Raw genomic sequence first — 7,258 nt, forward strand, 5'->3', positions numbered from 1 at the left:
ATAAAAGCTGGTAAGATTTTGAGCATTTAGATTGATACATCCATATCAGTTTCTCTATTTTCTTTTATGGATTTGTTTCTTTAAAACTTGTCTTGATTCTCTTCGAGGTCATATTGACACATGCATAGTTGCAAAAAAAAATTACAATATAATCATAAAAAATTTAGAATCACAATTTCGTTCTTCATTTTACTTTATTATAAATCATCAAAATAAAAAAATAATCTAAATGTTCAAAATTAAGAAATATCATTCTTCATTCGTCAATCGTGATCAAAGACCGTCATAAATGATCACAATTGCTATTGGAAAGTCTAATTATGTGAAGAAGATCATGAATGAAAAAAGGGTATTTCAAAGACATTATAAACACGAGATGAGGTCAAGGGAGTATTAAGAAACGAAAAATTTATTAATTAGACTATTGAAAAATCACCCAAAGCTTAGAGACTATTTAGAAAAAAGTCTTTCCACCCAGGTCCTTGTCCCAATGGAGAGACATGAATAAGAGGGGTTACATCAGGTGGTAACATGGATTCAAAAATCTAGACTCATCCCTCTTGATATTTTGTCTATTAAATAATAAAATGCTGAAATCACATTACAATTGACATCAATTCTCACATTGTTGACATGGTGTATGTATTGAGTATAGATGATTTTCACTCGATACATGTGAAAATCATCTATGGCTGCGTGTCCATCCACACAAGAAAATTGCAAATTTGTAACAAGACTTTAAAATGGCCGTAAACCCTTCCTAAATAAACACGGTTGAGGTTTTAAACCATTTGTAGTATGCAGAACCGTTTCAAATTGAGTTTAGCATCAGAGAACAGGTCGGGAGAAACACAAATTCAAATAGGAACAAGAAAGGGAACAAACCTAAAGCTCCAGAATCTTCACCTCTCATCTTCTTCATCTTCGATCACAACACCATCCTCACAAAACCCTAAAGCTCATTTATACCATCTTCACAAAACCTCTTTTCTCCCATCTTCGATCTTCTCGATTTCGATCACAGACCTAAATCTCACTCTTGACGTTTCTCGTTGAAACCCTTGTTTTTCATCTTAGTTTCTCTCTTCTTCATCTCGATTTCTCTCATTCTTCATCTTGATTTCGATTTCAACATCAATTGATAAAGTTCTAGTCAAAAAGAAGTTCGAGATCATGGAGCTTTCGATCTACGATTCTTGTAAATCACATATTGGTGAAGAGGACATAAGCCTTTTTTTGCATTTTTCTTCTATCTGTTCTGTCGAAATTTGTAGTTCAGGTTTCACTTATAGAATCACTAGCGAATCTCAGGTGTGTTTTTAGAAGATCCAGCTTGCACGGTAGACTGATCAATGTAAGAGATCAACTCATCAAGAGGTACCTAAAATACCTAGATTTTGATTTTTGATTTTGGAAATTTGCCTTTTTTTCTCACATTTTGGATATTTTGATGAAGGAGATCAGCCAAAAAGTTGGAAGTTTTGACTATAATTTACAAGGCAAGTGGTTTTAATTATCAGATGAGAGGTGGTCCTAATTATCAGATGGGTCTCGCAAAAATGCGCAATCTTGGAGAGGAAATTGGCATTCCTCTTGAGGTAAAAACAAAATATAGAAATCCTAAATTCTCGATAGTTTTACACCAATATTTTAAAAATCAAACCGATGATTAGATAAAAATTTGTCAAACCATGGTCGGACCTTAGTTCAATTTGGTCGGACCAATTTACATTTGTTAAAGAGCTCTAAAAAATGTGGATTTTTTCACTAAACTAAATTTTATTTTCATAAAAAAGACTATTATATATTATTAAGATTTGATTGTTAAAGGGTTAGCAAAGAAGGTTTGTTAGTTGTTACCATGGACAAAAAATCCCTCTAAAAAAGTACATTTATATTTTTTTGAATTTTTAAATTGATCAGAAAACCAATGGTTCACTTGGTTCGAAATTCTAGAACACCCTATAATTTTTTACTCATTAGTAGTACTTATGTTCCTTTTTTTTCACATTTTGGAAATTTTGACTGTAAATGGCTCTGATTGCTTGAATTCAAAACCCTTACATTGTAGAATTCAAAGAAACATGAGTGGAGAAGGTAAGAATGTTGCTTAAAGTCATCATTCGTCAAAAGTATAGATTTTCTTTCATATCTATCATTCATTCCTGAATTAGAGATTGTAAAATTAAATATTTAGGGTTGCTATGTTTGCATTGTAACCGTATACTGCGAAGGTGGAAACATGTGAGTCCCATTCAACCATTTGAATATTTTTATTATTGAATGTAACAAAAATCATAATTTTCAGAAGAGGTATGGTGATTGGCTGACTTGTTTTAATTCTTCAATTTGAGTTGTAACTAAGTCTATTTTTTTCTACATCGAGACCTAAGATTGTAAATATTGGTGAAACACATTTTAATATAGAGGTTTTTTTTTTTTGATAAATATAAATTATATTTATATTAGAGAAGAAAAAAAGGGGAGGCTGAGGTAGCCCCCTTACAACAAAAACAAAGACAACAAATAAAACAGGAAAAAGAGAACAAAAATACACTCCCAATAGGAATCTACTAGTTACAAATGGTGTCCCAATTAAAAATAAAATCTTGAAACCCCACTCCCTCAAAGTCCTTACTCAACTTTGACCAGAAGAATAGAAGACCCAAAATCTCTAAAATCACTGAGTAAGGCAAGTTCTCCTTGCTATGGAATACCCTGTTGTTGCGTTCTCTCCAAAGACCCCAAGCAATGGCGGAAGGTAGGATAGTCCAGAGATGCCTCTTCCTAGAAAAGAAGATATTAAAACTCCAACCCGCTAGAAGTTCAAAGAGAGAAGACGGAAAGACCCAATCCACTTGAAAACGAGATAAGAAAAACATCCAAATAATCCGAGAAAAAGGACAATGAATAAGAATATGGTTGACAGACTCCCCATCTTGAGAACAGAGAAAGCAAAAATTTGGAGTAATCCACCCCCGATAGATCAAGTTATCCAAGGTGAGGATTCTACCCAAAGACGCAAGCCAAAGAAAGAAGGAAACCTTAGATGGAACAAGAGCAGACCAAATAACAGAAGGAGAGAAAGAAGCCTCACCCGACGGCAGCTGACAATAATAAAAAGACTTGACAGAAAATTGCTTATCCTTAGCCTTGAACCATTCCCTTCTGTCCTGCTCGTTTTCTCTGAGTTGGATAGAATTAAGAAGATCTAGAAGAGATGTAACCTCCGTCAATTCCCAATCATTGAAATTCCTCCTAAATCCCAGATCCCAAGAGTTCGTGTTCCCACCCCCCGAATCAGACATTGCCTTACTGTGTTAATTTTTTCAAAGAGCAAGCGTACAAGGATGGAGGTTTGGTGCTCCACTTCCAACATCTTTCTCACCAAGGACTAGGATGTCCACCTTGGTAGGTGTATGTTTTCCTTGGTAGGTGTATGCTTATATTTTGCACAAGCTAAAACAGAGTTTTCTTTGTAATCTACTCATTGATTTTTATTATGTGATCCTTAATTTTTTGATAAAGGCAGATGATCTGGCTTCTTTTGTATGTTCATTCCTGTGCTTATAATTTACTTATATTCATTCGATGATAGTTTGTGGGGACAGTTTAAGTGTCAGTCTCACAAAGCATTGTTTAAATGGCATGAAGACTTCAAATCAAGTGTGCCTTTTGTTCTCAAAGGGGAAATGACCACATACATGACCACATAATTATCACTTACATGACCACATATAAAGGCTCTACCAGTTATTGGTATGCTTATAATTTTTTTACGAGACATTATTTGACGAATTTTTTCTATCTCATATCTTTGGATGGTGGGGTAAGGCTATACTTATTCATATTCAGTCTCTTCTGTGGGTGTTGTCAATTTGTTTCGAGTTGATGGAGGTAGGCTTTTGAAGCTAATTATGCACTATCAGTTAAAAAATTTTGGGATGCGTGGGGGCATGTCTTTTTCATATAATAGTAGTTAAATGTAACGCCTTCATTCTAATATTTAAAATTTGCTGCTCACATTTGTCATAGGTTACCGAACTTCATTGAGTGCTGAAGAGACAATATTATTCTGCTACAACTGCTTTGGTGAGAATTTTGAATCTGTTTACTTGGTTCATTCTTCAGTGATTTGTATGATATCTCATAATGCAAAAAAATTTATACTATAATGCTTCTTTATCTACCTAAAACATTTCTAGCATGCACTAGTAGCATCTCATAAATATCTCATAACTATTGGGCTCTAGTTAGTAAAGTATCTCTGGTGTGTTTGTTTCTATTTCCTAATTAGTCTAGTGTGTTTGTTTTAAGAAACGCTTGTGCTCTTTGAGTCTTTATTCAACTGAAATTTTAAATTGAATTTTTTTTTTTTTTTGGAATACCAAAATAAATCCTCATTAGACCAAATTGGGTTCAATAAACTAAGGCCTTGATTATTACACTGTACATTGGCACAAATCAGTGTAACAAAATTTTGCTAGGTGCTTGGTTTCCCTCCTCTGACTACACACTTAAAGTTTTCCATGCCTTATGATTTCTCTTAACGAATGGTGCAAAACATTACAGCGTAAAATTCTAAATTTAGAGCATTTTGTGGGCGTACCAAGCAGGGTCTAATTTCAAACCGATAGCATGTAAGTATAAGAAACCTAGTTTATAGCTTGTGCAACTACTTTATTAACATCCAACAACTTATTTATTATTTTATTCTTTCTTCTTTCTTTTTCACTTTTATTCTCAATGGCATGTTGTGCTAGAGCATCCAGCAAGTCTAGATTTATCGAGAAATTTGTATGTGTGCTACTTTTTTTTTATGTCCTAACTATTCAAAAGGATTACAAATTCTTTCTATAAGATGGTTTCTATTTTCATAATCTGTTAACCAGGTAGATATAATAAGATTTCGATATTAAATTGTCAACAATGTGTCTATCAAGCATTCCATGGATGTTGAAATACAAATGACAAAACAACATGACGGAATTTCTAGGATTTGTAATTGAAACACTTTGAACACGTTAAATTGCATATATACCTTAAGAAGTTTTATTCTCATTCTTATTCCTTACATTTAGTTGCACTAATTTGGTTGGATTCTCAATAATATTGTTGTTTCTAATTCTGTTTATTGTATTCCATCTAGGTAAAGAAGAAAATAAAACCATGACTTGGTTGAGAAAGCTTGGTCTAACTTTGTTGGACTAAAGAATTCTACCCAAGCAGAAAATGAGTATACCTGCTTAGTTATACAACCATCAGAACTTGAGGAAGCTGACATGTGGAGTAACCTTACTCAAAAAATTGTTGTAATTGGGCTGGAATTCATGAATCAAGAATGCTTAACCAATGGTAGAACCAACTTATGTCCCCCAACTTATGCTCTTGAGATAAGTGCTTCAGCTAGTAGTTTCCCAAGTCCAGCATGGTGCCCCCAAAGATGGAGTACAAGGGATTCTTTTCCTTCTCCTTTTTTGGTTTGTCAAGAACTTGAGGTTTGTTTACCCCCAGAAATCCCAGTTGTAGACATGCTTATAGGCTTCTCATCCCAAGCTTCACAAGAAAAAACTTTTTCTTGCTCTGAACTCTCTCCAATTCATAGTCTTGGCTTGAAATCCTAATGTTCAAGTAGCTGCATCTCCATTGCATCACAGCCAAATTTTGTTAATCAAACTATAGTTAAACCAGAGGTATCACCAATGACAAACCAATGGAAAAAGGGTAAGCTTATTAGATGTAGTACATTTGGAAGTGTTTATGTTGCCACCAACCGGTATACAAGTACTCTGTAGTTTTTCTGCTACAATGACACTCATATGATTTTTTTCTAATAGGGAAACTGGATCTCTATGTGCAATTAAAGAAAACAATCTAATTCCTGATGACCCTAAATCCGCCGAATGTATAAAGCAATTGGAACAGGTTAATTACATTGGTATTTTGTGTTCTAGATCTAGAATATCAGTTTTTTTTGTCTAGATCAAGTGGAAAGCATACGTTAGCTAACAAAATAGTACAAAATACTGAAATAGGATAATAGATCACGTTATGACAATACACTGATTGTAAAAAAGCATTTCTGACCATGGGACATGTTAAGGATCTTGGGGAGGTAGAAATCACCAATTAGGATATGTAGTTCTTAGGCTCACCAAGAGAAGGACCAAATTACCATGGATCTATGGGCCCACTTAGAAAATATAGTGCCATGTTGTTTGAAAAATATGAGATTTTTAGGGAGTGTTTTTTGGACCCGAGAAGTGATTTTCTGATTCAAATTATTGCTTGCTTGGACTTGTTACAATAATATCTAAATGGAAAATTATTATATGTAATGAGGACTTCAAATTATTGTTTATGTATGTAATTGACACTATAAATCTTACATTGTATTCTTTAGATAATTTTATTAAACCAAATGTTCGTGTCAGAGCTTTTTTTCTACCATATTTTATTATCTTGGATCTTTCTGTTCTCTTTAGGCATGGAAGGAATTATTGCTTAAGGAGCATTCATAGAGGCTAAAGAGTAAAACTGAAAATAAAATCTTGGACAGTCTTTGTCCTACTAATGAGTAAAAAATTATTGGGTGTTCTATAATTTAGAAAGTTTGCTAGGATCATTTACAAAGGTGTCAATGAAGATACTGATTCAATGGGCAAGGGAGGTATATTGCCCGACACTATCGTACGAGGTCACAATTCACCCAACACGATCATCCGGGGTGAACAAGAATTGGGGATCGGATGCGGGCGAAATCCCCGCCAATGGCTGAGATGTTCAGTCGCTGCCATAACCTTTTGTTCTGCCATTACTACCAACAGCCACCACTGCCTCTATAATCTTCGTCACTGCCCCAAAGTCCTCTTAGTATTCTTTATTATTCTCCACGAGCCCGTAATCAATAATAAGCTAATGCTGCTGTGTTGAAAGTTGAGATGTGATAAAATATTACATTGTGAGCTTGTATTGTTGATCCCTTTTGTCTCTTTTAGTCTAAACTATATCGTTGAATAAATATATCTATGGAAGCTTTATTCTTTTGAAATCTTTGTCTATAAAAACTAATGTTATCAATGGGCCGGATTTTGGTCCGGCTCACCATGGACCGGGTTTGGCTTCAGTACTTTAGTTCATTTAGTTTTCGGGCTAAGCCTATTTTATTATAGGGCCTGGTTTGGGTTTTGAATTTGGGCCTGACCCGCTATACTATATTAAAATATATTAAATAATAATTTTTGTATAAATTAATAAT

General features: G+C 34.1%; 1 long non-coding RNA gene across 4 annotated transcripts; it reads left to right on the forward strand.

Moving 5' to 3' along the window:
• The first annotated feature begins 633 nt into the window (after positions 1–633).
• Positions 634–7,051, forward strand: LOC147409990 (uncharacterized). 4 transcript variants are annotated; one of them, XR_015175553.1, is made up of 4 exons: positions 634–1,377; positions 1,457–2,429; positions 3,357–4,092; positions 5,150–7,051. It is a non-coding gene; the product is annotated as an uncharacterized LOC147409990 (long non-coding RNA). The 4 variants fall into 4 exon arrangements; XR_015175555.1 differs by having other exon boundaries at positions 6,486–7,051; XR_015175554.1 differs by having other exon boundaries at positions 637–1,377; positions 1,457–1,598; positions 2,072–2,429; positions 3,357–7,051.
• Positions 7,052–7,258: the final 207 nt, after the last annotated feature.

The sequence above is a fragment of the Akebia trifoliata genome, chromosome 2 (genome assembly GCF_017979445.1).
Source record: "Akebia trifoliata isolate Shusen 1 chromosome 2, ASM1797944v1, whole genome shotgun sequence".
NCBI classification, from domain to species: Eukaryota; Viridiplantae; Streptophyta; class Magnoliopsida; order Ranunculales; family Lardizabalaceae; genus Akebia; species Akebia trifoliata.